The 16,161-nt window shown below is 36.7% G+C and overlaps 1 long non-coding RNA gene across 1 annotated transcript; it reads right to left on the bottom strand.

The window, feature by feature from the left end:
- Positions 1-577: 577 nt before the first annotated feature.
- LOC145792906 (uncharacterized) lies at positions 578-3,550 on the bottom strand. The gene is made up of 3 exons (XR_014333079.1): positions 2,499-3,550; positions 1,168-1,360; positions 578-1,020 (listed from the first exon to the last, which is right to left on the bottom strand). It is a non-coding gene; the product is annotated as an uncharacterized LOC145792906 (long non-coding RNA).
- Between the last annotated feature and the right edge of the window lie 12,611 nt (positions 3,551-16,161).

Raw genomic sequence — 16,161 nt, 5'->3', positions numbered from 1 at the left:
GGGACCCACCTAAAAAATAGACCAAACTTGAGAAAAAATTATGGTTTTACCCAAAATTTTTCTACCATTTCCAACACTAAATTGTTTATCTAATATAATAAGTAAGTAAGCAAAAAATGAATTAATCAAACATAAATAATCACATGATCAAATTACATATATTATAATAAGTGGATAATTTATTCTTAAAAAACATATAGACTATATAAATAAAAATGATCTAATAGTATGGAAATCAATGTTGATCTACTTAATTTTTTACATGAATAATTTTTTTAGTTAGTTTATAAAATAAAAAGTTTAGATCACCAAAAGAAGTCCAAGTTAATCCGCTAATGAATCAAAAAATTGAGATTTTCGTCCTTAATAAACCCCAACTCTTTCTTTTACCACAAACAATAATGAGACCAAAAAAAAAAAAAATTACGAAGGCCTTGTTTGGGAAGTTTGGTTTAGGTTAAAATAGCCACTAAAGATAAAATAGACTTAAATAGTCAATAAGACAAAATATCACATCCAAACCATAATCATTTTACTTTTTCTCTTACAATCATCCAATCAACTTCCAAAAAAAATATCAACTATCATCGCAAACAATTTTTTAATTCAGATTAAAATAGTCAAAAAGTAGAAAAATCAACTAAAATAACATGTTCCCAAGTTGGATTAAATTAAATGGAGCCACAATGGTAAAGATGAAAATCAAAAAGTAGAGAAGTTTATCCCTATCTAGCCAAGAGTTTGAGATGAGCATTGAGCTTGAGTTCCACGAAGTGAGGTTTCTAGGGGACTGAGTCACTACTGGTTATAAAAGTGAGGCACACTCGTGAGGTACGCTCGTGGGTCTAAGGTAAGTTTTTACTTGTGAGTTTAAGTACTGTTGTGATATCTGTGAGAGATAAGATTTACTGACTAGATCGTCGGAGTGCCCTCGGATGAACGAACCACCGCGGTATTTCATCGTCTTGTTGGCAAGTGTTTGGCTCAATCTATTCTGCCAGTGCTTTCTAGCTAAGTTCCCTGTTTGGTTGTGTGATCAAAAATCAACACCCGCATTTAGTTGGTCAAAAATCAACACCCACAGTTAGTTATATTACGAGGAATATGCTATCTTTCTAGAGTTTGTGTGATTTATATTCAAATATATATAGACAGAGAGAGACTAACTGATAATGGGAATCAGATGAACTGTTAAGCAATTCATAAAACTTTTCACCAAAGAGGCTGCTCTGGTCCTCTTTTGCTGTTGTTGATTGTGAGTTACTTCCTCCAATCTAGCCTTCATCTTCATTCTCCCAATGAATTCTTGTATCAACCCCTAAAGATGCCCTTTGTCTCTTTTCTTCTAACCCTTGCGCCACTGAAGCAAAAGTCCCAAAACTACTATGCCTTAGCGTTTGGTAGAGTTTCTAAATATGATTTGAGAATTGAGTTGTATTTTGAGTTTATGAGTTTTAGAATTATGATTTGAGTGTGAAAATTTTATTTGGTTATGAGTTTTGAATTGAGTTTTGAGTTGAGTGTGGAATTGAGTTTTGAAGGTTTGATGTGACCTGTGAAATAATGAAATTTATTTGGTTATGAGTTTTGGAAATAGTTTTCAAAACTTATTTCAAATTGTTATAACTCATAACCAAACACACTACTCAAAACTCTATTGAAAAATCTGATCAAAACTCATAAGTAAACTCTTTTTAAAATTCAATTCAAATGTTAATTATAAAAAAAATAACATTAATCATTTTTTTTGAATTGAAAATATTACAAAGGAATTAAAAAAAAATTCAGAATAAATATTCAATTACTGATTTAAAATTAATTTGGATTTGTGTATTTGGTTCGAATTTTTTTTTTCATATTTTTCAGATAAAATATTTTATATTTTTAATAATTATTGTCACAAATAATTTGCTATTTACTGTTTTGTTATTTTCAAATAAATGGCCAAAAAATATTAAAAGCTATTATATATGTAGGAGTCAAACAAAAATTCGAATATCATTTTCGTAGCATTTATGCAATTTATCTCACACAATTCAATTTTATTTGATTTATTAATTTTGCTAATTTTCGTCATTGATGAACCTCAGTTGATGAATCAAAGGCTGTGTGAACCTGAGTTGATGAACATTCATTTACTCAAATTGATGATGAACCTGACTTCAAAATACATGGCTAAACATTTACTTCATATTAATATTTACTTTGCAAAACAACCAAAACCTTCATTAATGTTTCAACCACCTTCATTACTTCCCCCACCAGGTTCACCCGTCTACCACCTACTGTCATTAATTTGTTCTTACAAATTCAGTCTTTAAGAAAGCCATTTTGAAGACATATCGGTGTGAAAGAAGAAGCCAAACAGAACTGTTTATAATTTGCAAATTCAGTGAGTTGTAACAAAGCTCGCACATTTCGTTGTAAAAGAAGAAGCCAAACAAAGCTGTAGGAGATAAGGCTCAGAGCCTAAGATCACAGTTCAGTCCGAAATTTACCTAGGTGCACATCATTGGTTAACCAACAGGTCAATCGTGGGGTTTTCTGGCCGGTCAACCGATTCCACTACCCGTCGAGTTTAACAGCAAGGCTCAGTTTAAGCATTTCTTCCATTCAGTTTCCCTATCCTTTTGCTTACATTTTCACCCTATTTTCTTACTAGAGCAGTAGGAGTGGAATAGTTGTCACCAGTGACGGAGTGGGTAGAGTGGTGGATGTGCGCTTCTTCGGTAGCCATCTAATTCGAGAATAAACTTCACAAATTTGGCCTGAGACAAATAAATTTGGAAATGAGTTTGGAGATGAAGCAGGAAATCAGTGAGTTGTACATAGAACCCATATATATTTTTAGAGAAATTTGTGATTTATTTTACCTCTTTGTTGTCGTTGTTTTGTTGCCCGGCGGGTGAATCTTCCACAATGCACAACGTGAAACTCAGTTGATTTGTAAGAGCTGGTGGATGCGAATTTATGGGTGGGAAGGGGGTTCATATGCATGGTTTAGATTTGAAGGTCACAATTCAATTCAAAGAGAGGAAGATGACCCGTGAAGAATCTTTAGCTGTGATCTTCAGCTTTAAATTTCTTCGCACATGAAGCTTTTCAGAAATGGAGAAAACCGAAGAGAGAGAATATATACGTTTGGAAGCTTTTCAAAGTGGAGAAGACGAAATGGAGAAATCTGCCAAACGGGAAGTAGAGTTGCAAGCATTTTGAATTGTGTGGTGGAATTATATTTTGAAACTTGTATCCAAACGTGAAGCGCAAATAGAAGGGTGGAAATACATTTGGAGAGCACAACCAAACACAGCCATTTTTCTTCCTCTTCTTCTTGTTGTTTGCCCTATTACCCTTGTTCTCCATAGCTGCTGATCTTCCCTCTGGTTGCTGCCACTGTTTTGGGCCCTGAGTCGGAGGAGAAAGAATGAAGAAGCTGGAGCAGCTGCAGCTGCAGAAGCCATGGGAGTGAGTGTGGGAGAGAGGGAGAGCCAATGGTCAAGTAAGGTTTTCACAAGTTCATGATGATGAGAAGAGATGGTTTCATCACTACTTCTTTCTATGGTTGAGAATTGAATTTGCAAGTGTAGAGGGAGAGAGGGCTCCACTGAGAATGCATCATTGGCCTTTCATGATTCTAATACAAATCATTCCAAATAATTTTTTTTTTTTTTTGTTCTATTCCTGTCAATGATCTCAGAGACACAAGTTTTAATTTAATTTGATTATATTACCAATGATTTGGATGCAGGGTCATCCTTGGTTATGGTTAATTGAAACGTAAGGTCAATTTCACTTTTATTCCCAAATTATTGTCATTTTTTTTTCTTTCTATTTCAACTAGGGGTGGACGCAGTTCAGTTGCAGCCACAGAACCTCCAATCCGCTATCCGTCCGCCAAATTGGCAGATTGGAGAAAATCAATCCGCATCCGTCCGCCAATCCGGCAGATGTGGATTGAGCGGATTGACGAATGGACGCGAATCGGTTTGGCGGTTTAAAATTTTATAAATTTTCATATAATTCAACTTGTGCACTTCCTCAAAAAGAAAAAAAAAAGAAAAAAAAAGTATTACAGTTGACGACTTAAAAAAATATTGTAATCACTGCATGTCTTATCCAAAAAAAAAAAAGTTTGAAACTTTAAAATATTAAAATCACTACATGCTTCATCCACATATTACAATCACAACATGCCTCATTTACATAAAACCACTAAAACCATGAAGTAGTAGAAATTGTATGCCTCTGTATTATCACATCTCTATTTGTTTTTGAAAACAAAAACCAACCAGCATATATCATCTTTTTTATTTATTATTTTTAGAGTTAGATTTAATAATAAAAAAATATAGAGAAATTAAACATTTATTTTTCTCAGTTAAAAAAATATATTCCAGTTGAAAATTCTTTTTCAACAGAATATTTAAACTCTTTTTCAATTGAAAACACAAACAGAATATCGAAACAAATTGAAAACACAAAATCTTACAAATTACTGGTGCTTATAGTTTGGCGGTTCGGCTGTGACCAACGGAACCTCAAATCTGCCATCGGTCCAAAACTAGGCGAATTGGAAAAAATCAATCTACAACCGTCCGCTCGTCATCATGCATCCGTCTAAAATGTAGCAGATTGGTTTGATTCGGTCAAGTTTGGCAGATCAATATATCCGCTACTCACCCCCTTCAACACTAAACTATCAATTTTATTTATTTAGTCTTTAAATATTTTAGTTTAGCTCATGTCACGACCCCAGACCGCCCGTAGTAGTTTGGTGCCATGATGGCCAGTAATCCGAGATTACTGAAGGCCAACTTTCAAAATTCACACACGATCAGAGTATAAATATATGGGGCTCACAAGTGCGGAAGCAATAATTTAAAATACAAGTGGTCCATAAGAGCAGTGCATAAGTCAAATGGAATAGCATACATCTTTACATAGCTTTAAAACATGAATACAAATAAAATGAAGTACAAAAATACGTATTAGATCTTGATAAAAGGCTTCTCGAGCCGACATATTCAAAACACATAAGCTTCAAGATTGCCGACATAAACAAAAACACTTGAGCCACAAATCATGAAACATAATCTTCTAGTTGCCGACATCCTCACTGCCGACATAACATACATGCAAAACACACATTTCGGAGTAGCTGACTTCTTGCTTGTTACCTACATATATACATAGGGAGGGTGAGCTTGGATACTCAGTGAATGGTACAAGTAATAGAGGGGTTAAATGAATGATACCCGAGATCTTTCAAAACATACATTGTATATCTTTGTCAAAAACCATACATAACATAGCTTCACTTGACTTGAAACAAAACATCATTCGAAACTTGGTCTTTCAAAACTTGCTTGTTTACTTAACATACGTCAAATCTTAAAACATAACCTCGGCATAACCTTGGTCCTTCAAAACAAAAGCATAACCTCGGCATCGAGCACACCCGTTCATAGTCCGTCGGTGGCCGATATCTTAACAAGGGTGCTACTTAGGCTTAACGTCCCCTAGCACGAAAGGACCTTCAAAACAAGATGTGCAGTTTCATTATAGTCCCCTGACACTAAGGACTTCCAAAACAAGGAAATAATCGACCCGGAATCGATTAGACAAACCCACCCGCACAAGGCAGTCGGTGGCAAGGGAGATATCTCAAACAAGGGTGCTGCGAAAGTTTAGAGTCCTCCAGCACAAGGGACCTATGTTACAAAGGCCCGTAGTCCTTTAACACTAGAGTACTAATCAAGGGTGCTGCGAAAGTTTAGAGTCCTCCAGCACGAGGGACTTCCAAAACAAGATGTGCTGCGAAAGTTTAGAGTCCTCCAGCACAAGGGACTTTCCGAGAATGTCATCAAAACAAAACTTATACTTGATACGTAAAACTTATACTTGATACATAAAATAGGGATATCATTCATGCTTAGCAAATACTTTTATCAAAACAAGGCAAAGCTTTATCAAAACCTTATAACATAACTTTATGAAAAATACCACTCACTTAGTTCTTGGGACGTCGGGATCAAGGCAAGGGTCCAAGTCTTACAAACACATGGCAAAGCATACTGAACATACTTCTCAAAACAAGTCTTACATGCATGCAAATGATCCCGGGAAAACATGCTGGGAAACATCTAGGGAAAACATGCTGGAAGTCAAAACATTGTTTTACATGCCAGGAGACATGCTGGGTACAAGCCAGGTCTTTGCCGAGGTCCCACACCTCCTGGCCGAGGTGTGGCTACCCAGGCTTCGGCGTGCGGCTGCATGCCAAGGTGCGCACAAGACAACTAATGGCGTAAGTGATCATGCAAGGTAGGCCAAGGTGAGATACGATGCTTGGCCTAAGTGTTTGATCTAGGCAAGAGTGATCTCGGCGACTACACTTAGGGAAGTGAGGTCTGGAGATCTGGGTTTCCACCCGTGAAGAACATGAAGAACATGAACATGAAGATCATGAAGAACATGAATGCTAAAATCATAACTTCTTTATTACAAAAATCTGGGATTTCATGCTATGAGTTCAAAAATATGGACCTGGGTACCCATAGTTGAAAATCATGTGAAAACAAACACAAAAACATGAATCTAGGCATGAGCTTTCGGATCAAAACATAACTTTTCCTGAAGAACACATGAATGGACTTCAAAGTAATGCATGGCTTACAAATCATATTCAATCATGCAATGCAATAACATGAACATGAAGAATGACAAGAGCAGATCAAGAATCTAAACTTAGAACACGGATCTAACGGTTCGATCTCTAGGAATCAAGATTGGAAATCTACTCTCCCTCAAGAACTTCTCTCCCCCTTCTAGAGCTTCTCTCTCCTCTTCTTCGAAACAAGGATATAGAAATGATAGGTTTTCTCTCTCTATCGGCTGACTTAACGCTCAGCTCGGACACGTGGCAACGCCTGGTTGGCTCTCCTCAAAAAGGTGATAGATTGACAAGACAAGACTATGACAAGGTGTATCTAACAAGCTACTCGGTAAGGCACTCCGGCAAGTGATGACATCGGCTAAGGACAAAGCTTCGGCAACTAAGGTGACAATGACCTCGGCTAGGAAGGACAACACTTGACTAAGCTGTGCCACACCTTGGCCTAGATGTGCCACACCTCGGTCTAGGTCATACCACTCCAGGACAAGATCACTTAAGTTCAAAGGTAACATCTCGGCCTAGATAATACACATCTCGGCCTTGGTGATGAACACCTCGGCCTAGATAATGACATCTCGGCCAATATGTCAAGGCGAAGGTGGAGGTCAAACGAAGTGGTTCCAAGATAACTTCTGGACTGAAGATGACCTCGGCTTGGAATGATCTAGGCGTAACATAACTTAGGCTTAACATCAAGGAAGGAACAAAGCATGCACATAACACTTAAGCAATCAAGACAAGATTCATGAATGCAACTTATCAAGACATGGTTATGTAAATGAACATGAACATGACCATGACGTGAATATGGGTAGTTACAGCATCTTAACATGGCAAAACATACAAATGCATGCAAACATGACTAGGACATAAAATGTGGGTTGTTACCGCTCATGTGGTCAAATGTTCAATTGGAGACGATAGGTCCAAATCAGTAATGGTAGAAACCAAATGTATTTACAATTTGAACAAATTAAATCATAAAAAAAAAAAACTATCTTCTTATTCACACTATATTAAATAACAATAGATATCTTGCAATTAAGTATTCATGTTCTTCTTGGCTCATTTCAAAATAATGAATAAAAAGATTTAATTATATAATTTAAATTATTCACATTTTAAAATGCCTTTTAACTATCAAATTAAGTGCTAACTATGATTGATTAAGAGAGAGATTCTCAATTTGGTCGCATAAGCTGAAATTAAAATTTTAAAAAATTAAGCAAATATAATTATTCAACTTGTTTGGTTTTTGAATTTAGGATTCACTTCTTAAAAAATTGAAATTTTTTATTTTCTGTATTTTTTTGTTTTCACTGAAATTTTTAATATTTTAAGCAATTTTTTTTTTATTTTTAGATACATCTAACATAAATGCACTTAAAAGCATAATATTTGTGATTTTTTTTTTAAATCGTTAAATACCAAAAATCCAAAAAAATAAAAAAGAAAAAAAAAAGAGAATTCAATACATTTTCATATTCTTGTGTATTTATTGATTTTTTAAAATATTTTTTTTATAAATATTGTACCTTTTAGATATATCTAAGTAAGGTCCATTTAAAAAAGTTAAAAAATTACTTAAAATTTTAAAAATATTCACTAAAAATAAAAATAAAAAATTGAAAAACAAAAAATTCAATATCTAAAAAATTGAATCTAGAAAATTGAAACTAAACATAGTAATTAGAACATATTATAAATTAGGGTAAATTACACTTACATCCCTTGAGGTTTGGGTTTAATACATATCACCCTCTGACATTTGGAAAGTTACACTAACCCTCTGTCATTGTAATTATTTAGACGGAATAAAAATATTGAACTCATGCACTCTCTCTTTTCTTGCTTTGTTTTACTCTGTCTCTCTCTCTCTCTCTCTCTCTCTCTCTCTCTCTCTCTCTCTTTTTCTTTTTATTTATTTCCTTTGCTTTATTTTTTTTTAAATGTAATTTCTTTTGTTTTTTTAGTAGGATAGTCTTTTATATAAGCAGGGTTTGTGAAATAAGACTATTAACCATAGGAGTGAGAATGTAATTTTTAGAATGTAAAAAAAATGGGATATAATTAGATTAAATCTCAGAAGGTGTCAGTGTAATTTACCCTAAAAATTAATAGCTTAAGAATAAAAGTGAAATTATTTATTTGGTCCCACACCCTCTTGTCGATTAGCGGCTGTGGTTTTGAGAATGGGTGGTGAAGAATGGGCTTTGACGCAACACCGTTTTTATCCCTTCTTTTCTTCTTCTTCTTCTTGTGTAATTCACAATCCAATTTGAAAAATCTTGAAATCCCGTAGATGTTGATTTGTGATTATGTATCAATTTTAAGCAGTATATAACAATCCCAATCAAACAATCAAGACAAATCGACACAACGATTTTACGTGGAAAAACCACAATTGGACACCTCCAATTGTGATAAAAAACCACGGGCAAAAGCTACAAAACAATCCACTAAAAAGACATAAACGAATTACACAGGTATACTCTCAATTACCTAGCGAATCCACGCCCAAATTGAACCAACCTCTATGTGTCTCTTCCAACCCCGTCTTCACCTCGGAATTGTCTTGACGATGAGCCACTCCGGAATCCACCAAAGCTTCAGGCTCTTATTCTTCAGAATCCACCGAAGAACAACTCTCTCTTTTGTGTAGAATTAAACAAACAATCCTTTGATGTATACTTCTTAAACCATGAGTTGAATACTCAATTAAACATCAAAGAAAACTAGCAAAATATCCCCAAATATAAACCTTAATATCCAAAAAGAATATCTGGAGAGTAATCCTAAAATCTGACAGAAACTCGTACTTATAGAAATCTGGATCGCGAAGCTTGCTCGAGCGAAGACTCTCTCACTCGAGCGAGGAACCAAAAACGCGTGTTTTCCATAAGTGGCTTCGCTCGAGCCAAACAACCTGCGCTCGAGCGTAAAATCATCTTTTTCAGGTTGTTATACGGACGCAGCCTTCGCTCGAGCGAGAACTCCTTCGCTCAAGCGAGCAAGGGCGGACATGCAACTTCGAATACAATTTTGCATTTTGCTTCAGGGGCGTTACCCCTCGACCCCGCCGGGGCGCTGCCCCGGACCCACCAAGGGGTGCTGCCCCCTCGACCCCCGCGGGCTGACCGGGCAGCTCGATCCCCGTCATAATCAGCGAAGTGGCAATCTTGAAAGTATTAACATCACAAACTTCTCTGAAAGGCTCGATTCGGGTTGGATTTGTATCTAATAAACTCATAAACTCACTGAAATAAAAGTGCAAAAACAAATACAATTGAAAGGAGTTTTGTCAAACGGGATTGCCAAGAATAAAAACCTAACACAATTCCTAGGTAATTTCCATTTTACCCTAATTATTCCTCAAAAATTAAGTTAAATAAATCTCCATTATTGATTTTTGTGTTTCTACTCTTTTAATTAAGGTAAATATGATGAAAAATGTTGTGTCAAAATATGTTAAAGAAAGGATGTTCGTTGATAGAAATCAAGTTTAAAAAATTATGGTATATGCGGTTGAATGAGTTAATTTGTGATTTTTTATTATTTTTTGGGTAAATTATATTTTGAACCCTTCTACATTGCACTAAATTTCACTTTGGCGCCCCACATATGAAATCGTGATAGTCAACCCCCTACACTTTTATTCAAATCCTACTTTGGTCTCTACACAAGTGTCAATATCTCTCTTTTGTTATTTCATTTTTAAATTTTTAACAAAATCCAGCCATGTGACAAAAATGTGACTACGAAATAAGGATAAAAGAGGAAAATCATCCATATTTTCCTCCAATACACTTTGTGCTACGTGATAAGAATATGAGAGTTATGTAATACAAAATATATATGTGTGTGTGTGTGTGTGTGTATGGTAAAAAATGAGACAAAAAAGCAAGAAAGTAGAGCTTTTGAAATAAATAAAAAAAATGTTACAAAGAAATCAAAGAGAAAGAAAGATGAATAGACAGAAGACTGTGTTACTGTAAAAAAGAGTTTCGTGATTCCAATTTATGCAAAATCCTAGTTCATTTTCTTAATTGTTCATAATGTTTGATGTAAATTTTGGGATAAAGTGTGGATTGGTAGAAAATATAAATGATTTTCCTTTCTTACCCTTATGCCATAGTCACATTTTTATCATATGACTAGACTCTATTAAAAATTTAAACAATTGAGTAACCAAAAGGAGACATTGACACTTGTAAAGGGACCAAAGTGAGATTTAATCAAAAGTATAGGAGGTTGATTGTCTCAATTTTATGTGCAGGGGGCAAAGTGGGATTTGACCAGAAGTGTAACGGGTTGACTGTCATAATTTCACGTGTCGGAGCCAAAATGAGATTTGGTGTAAATAGTAATTTACCCTTATTTTTTTAAGATGGGAAATTAATAAGTGAGAAATAAATCACAAGGTTTGACCCTAATAATAAAATAAATATGAATTTTAATTTAATTAATTTAAATTTAAATTTTTTAATTTATTTTCAATCTAAATTATTTGTCTATTTTCGTTAAATAAAATTGATGAAAACAATGATATTTTAATTATTGAACTCAAAAAAAAGAAGAAGATATTTTAGACATTTTATGTACACCTATATTGAGTTTAATGGCTTAAATATTATTTTTCATTAATTTTAGTTGATAGAAATATGTGAATGGAGTTATGGTTGCAATTCAGTCCAAAATCACGTAGACGTTCTTATTTATTTTTGAATTATAAAAAAGTAAATTACTCCGAACTTAAACCACATCAAAGTCAAGTGAATTATGCCCAAATAGTATTAGGGACCCAACTTAGGCAAGTTCGGACGGATTGAGAAGTGGTCCAAACCCAGCCCAAATTATGTTGAGAGCTACCTAAGCCCATCCAAACCTGAATTGTAATCCGAGATTGTATGTCCAGACCTGACCCGAGTTAAACTCGAGTTGCACGTGAATTTCTTTTTTTTTTTAGTACAACTAAGTTAATTAATTTTTTAAAATTAGACCCAATTTGATTTTTTTGTAATTTTATAAAATCATTAATAACATCAAATCTAATAATTTTTATAATATAAGAGAGATGCTGATATGATGGTTTTTTACAATTTATGAGTAAGGAAAAAATATTTTTTTTTTTATGTTTCCTTATATATAATATATATTTAGTATGATCTAACAATTAAAATTATTTTAATATTATTTAACGGCTAATAATTTATGTGTATATTTAATATATATATATATATATATAATTTGGGATTCGGATAGTTCGTATTATTTGTCTTCACCTAAGCCCATCCAAATATATAATAAAGTTTTTTGATTAATTTTATATATTGTGCGTACCGTATACTGCACTAGATGATTGTGGATCAGAGCTCGACACTTGATTGGACTGTCCAGGAATCGAGACCTTGCAGCAATAAGCACCGTTAGAGATGCTCGGCTGGGGTTGGCGAATAACCCCTTCGGTGTGGGAGTGCGTAATCGGAGAAGATGAGAGGTACTCTCTAAGTGTAGAGAGTTGTGTTTTGGTGAGTATGGTTTAGCTTTTTTCAGTTACCTTCAGTGTGAAGTCAGTGTAGTTTATATAGAACTTCGTGCTTGTTGCCCAAGATGGTTTCATGGAGCTCTGGTGCTGCCAAGTTTTCTTTAGCATTACTCAAGGTCCAGGACCATCTTACAGTTGACAAGGGGTGTATATACTCATTGTAACCATGCTTGTAATAGATCACATTCCTTCGATTAACTATTTTCGTGATTCTAGGGAGAGGGGACCAGCTGAGGTGGCACCCTCCATGTGCATGCATTCATAGCTTCCACGTTTCTCTGTTGGGTTCTTTTGGCTCGATACCGTCGTGCCTCGGTTCGGCCCTCTATAAGGTTGCTTCTAGAGATGGGCTGGCCTAGTAGAATATTTTTTTATGGGCTTGTCCCCTTTTGGGTTCGGTCCAAGGATCAGATCCCACAGCTCGGCCCAGCCCAACATTGTGGCTGGACTGACCTTTCTACTGCAGGTTGGGCCTAAGTGCTTGAGGACTTGGGTGGATTATTGATGATGTAATTGGGCTAGTCTAACAAGCCCACTCGTTTACCTTATGCCTCAGGACTTGAGTCTAATGGATTGGGTCGGCCTGAGGCTTGGATCCAACCCATTTTATATTTAGTCCGTTCATTTACCCCCTAGCTCGCGCCAAGGTTCCCTTTGGGGAGAGCTAATGCCCTATACTTCAAGTGTCACGTCACTTTGAATCTGCCCCAGTTCGGCCTTTGTGACAGTTCAATCCTGACACACGCCCCCTGCATGTGTCCTTTCATTGTGACACGTGGCGGTGTGGTACTAATGCACAGAGATAGTGCGTTGATTCCATATTGATGGTCGTGATTTATATACCTTCATGCCGGTTGGGTGCAATAAATGCTCTAGGGTTATCAATCCAAACCCCTTCATCTGTCTCTAAGCTTTTAGAGAGTCTAGAACCCTTTTCATTCCTCTGAGTTGGTCTCGATAGTGCTCTGCCTAGACGTTCTGTTGCCGTTCTCGTTCTCATGTCAGGGTCGCCTACTTGTCGCTGTTGTTTCAATCTCTGTAAGTTCCACTGAAATTTTTCCTTTCTTGTTCGTTTCTGTCTTGACCGCCCTCTTTGGCCCTTGCTCCATTGCTTCCGGCATCTAGTTCTATTCTTTGCTTAGTTTAAGTTTTGCCTTTGTCCCATTAGGTCTGGTTAATGGGAAAATTTCGGTCATTAGTTGATACCCCTGAGGCAATGGCAATGTTTTGCTGAGACTACAGTATCCTCGACAATGTGGCCCTTTCGTTGGCGAAGGTTGACGCCGAGCGCATAGGCACTAGGAGTACCGTTGCTTTCTCGGTCACAACCATTGTTGAAGGAGGGGTCCGATTTCCCTTTGATCCTTTGGTGCACCGCTTCCTGCACCAAGTTTAGCTTACCCCTATTCAGGTGTCTGTCAATCTATTCCGAGTCGTCTGTGAGGTCTCGACTCTTAACAGGTGGTTGGGTTTGAACTTGGACATCTGGGACATTTTGGGTTGCTATACCCTTTCACACAGCAAAGATCACAGTACTTATTATCTCTGTGTTCACTCGATCAATTGCCATCTTGTAACTGGCTTACCTGATTCGGACAAACATAATGACGATTTTCTACAAGTCGGTGGTAATTGGGAGTTTCCTGTTGGGCCTGAGTTCCAATCTGAATGGGTGCCCCAAAAGGATGGCAACCCAGGTCCGAGTCCTTCATCCTAGCATTTCTGTGTTTTTTTGCCTTGTTTTGAATGTTGTTCTAATGTTGTTCTTCTTTTCTGCAGAGGCTTCCCGTTTTTAGCTCAGGCTAAACCGAGAGAACACCGAGGCCATCAAGGATGTTTTGAGGTATAAGAAGAGGTCCGTGCCTGAGCTACTAGATTACCAGGCGACTTATCGCTCCACCATCCCGAAGAAAGCGAGGCTCGTTGTGTCTCTTCTGGATTTTGACACTGAGATTGATACGTCCCTTACCCCCTCGTTACGAACCGCTGCCGAAGCCAAGGCTTGCCGTTTGAGAGGACACCTTCCCCTGCTCTCAGTTTCTTAGGGGGTGGGTCAATATCAAAAAGGAGAGTACTGGTGGGCTTGGAAGCGGAGGCTTTTGGCTCCTCTAACGTTTTGGGGACTCCTTTGGTGAAGGCCGAACCAAAGAGCCTTATGGACGTGAAGTTGGAGATAGGAGCCTCTGGCCCTTATGTTGTTGCTGTCGAACCCTCTGCTTCGGTTACGGCAAGGGCGAAGAAGAGGAGGAGGGAGACTAGAAATGCGGTAATTGGAGAGGCTTCTGAAGATTATAGCAATTCTGATTTTGACCTATTACTTATTGTATTCCGGACTCAGGTTGGTATTGTTTTGAATAGTTATTCATTTTTTCCCCTTGTCTCCCTTCTATTTTTTGTTATTGGGTTATAATTGTGCGTTTAGGACAGGTTGGTTGCTTACTTTTCAAAACCTGTGTTGCCCAGATTTTGGCCTCTCCGCTCGAGCGGGCATTCCTGTGCTCGAGCGGGCTTCACAATTTTGCTCATTCGCTCGAGCAGCCATTCTTGCGCTTGAGCGCGAATTGTCAACTCTCAGTATTTCTTTTTACAGGTCTGAAATACTGGAAATGTGCATAGGACGCTCGAGCATTCACTTTCACGCTCGAGCGGGGACCTTCGTCTATAGAACTTCTGGAAGTGTGCATTCTATGCTCGAGCGACGCTTTCACGCTCGAGTGGAACCTTGTGTCGGACGCTTAGGCAGGGCTTTCCACGCTCGAGTGGACTGCGTGTATTTCAGTTCGAGAAGATGACTTTTTGAATCACTTTTTCTTCTCACTCTCTCTCTAAAATTTTCAAAAAAGCTAGTTCTTGAGTCTCTCTCTCTCTAGAACTCATCTTCTCTCTTAGATTTCATCTAGATCCATTGCTCTTTTCACCCTTGTGCCTTTGACAAAAAGGTAGCGCTTGTCAAGATCTACATTTTGATCCAAATAAAGTGGGTTTCGGCATTCTTGGAGTTTCCCTCTTGTTGGGTTCATCTTTTCCTTTGAGGTAGGGATCCTTCTACACCTTCATATGATGTTTAGCTTAGTTATTTGCCTTTTGTGTAACAATGGTGTGATTTGGAGGGGGTTGTTTTAAACAAACCTAGGGTTTGAGCATAAAATGGAAACAGGGGTTTTGGGTGTAGGTGAAATAGATGCTTGTGGGGTTTAAAAATGATGTTGTGTTAAGTTTAATTTGATGATTTTGGCACTTAGCAAATATTTGAAAAAAAAAATAAAAAAAAGAGAGAGAAAATTTGCCCTAATTTGATCAAACCATTATTTTGTACAAATAATTGGAACTTGCATTGAAAATGTGAAATTGAGAGGGTATTGATAAGAATGGTGGGATTTGGTTATGTATTAACTCATTTTTTTAGAAGTTTTGAATAAACTATCAGTTTGAGATCGAATATCTATCTAGAAATAATTGTATTAGGCTATCGGTGGAGGATAGCTTTGATTGTTGTAGAAATTACATGTGGATTAGGTGAATCGAAACTAATCTTCTGATGGTTGTCATTGAATATGATCGTGTTTGTATATATTGTATACGTATGTTTGTTTGGAAGCGGAAAGGGGATGTGCTTCTTGTGTGATTATCTGTTTATATACATTGCATATGTATGGATGATTTGTTTGGGAGGAGAGAGGGGATGGACTCCATTATAATTAAGTTGGTTGGAGTGTCCTGGTTGAAAGTCATTAAATTATACATGGGTGCCTAGCCCGCGGACAAAATATACATAAAATGACAATTGTAGTGCTTGTATAGCCTACGTTTACATGGGTCTCATTTGGCGACTGCCCACAGACAAAATTTTTGTGAAATAGAAGTTTGAAATGTTTATGTATATGTGTTGTATGATTCGAAAATCAGTGAGTTGTAGCCTCAATTTGATTGTGGAGAAATA

This window comes from Camellia sinensis, chromosome 6 (assembly GCF_055761805.1).
Source record: "Camellia sinensis isolate YWXY chromosome 6, ASM5576180v1, whole genome shotgun sequence".
Taxonomy (NCBI): domain Eukaryota; kingdom Viridiplantae; phylum Streptophyta; class Magnoliopsida; order Ericales; family Theaceae; genus Camellia; species Camellia sinensis.
Note: the sequence above shows the minus strand (reverse complement) of the source record. Positions and strands in the feature narration are given on the sequence as shown.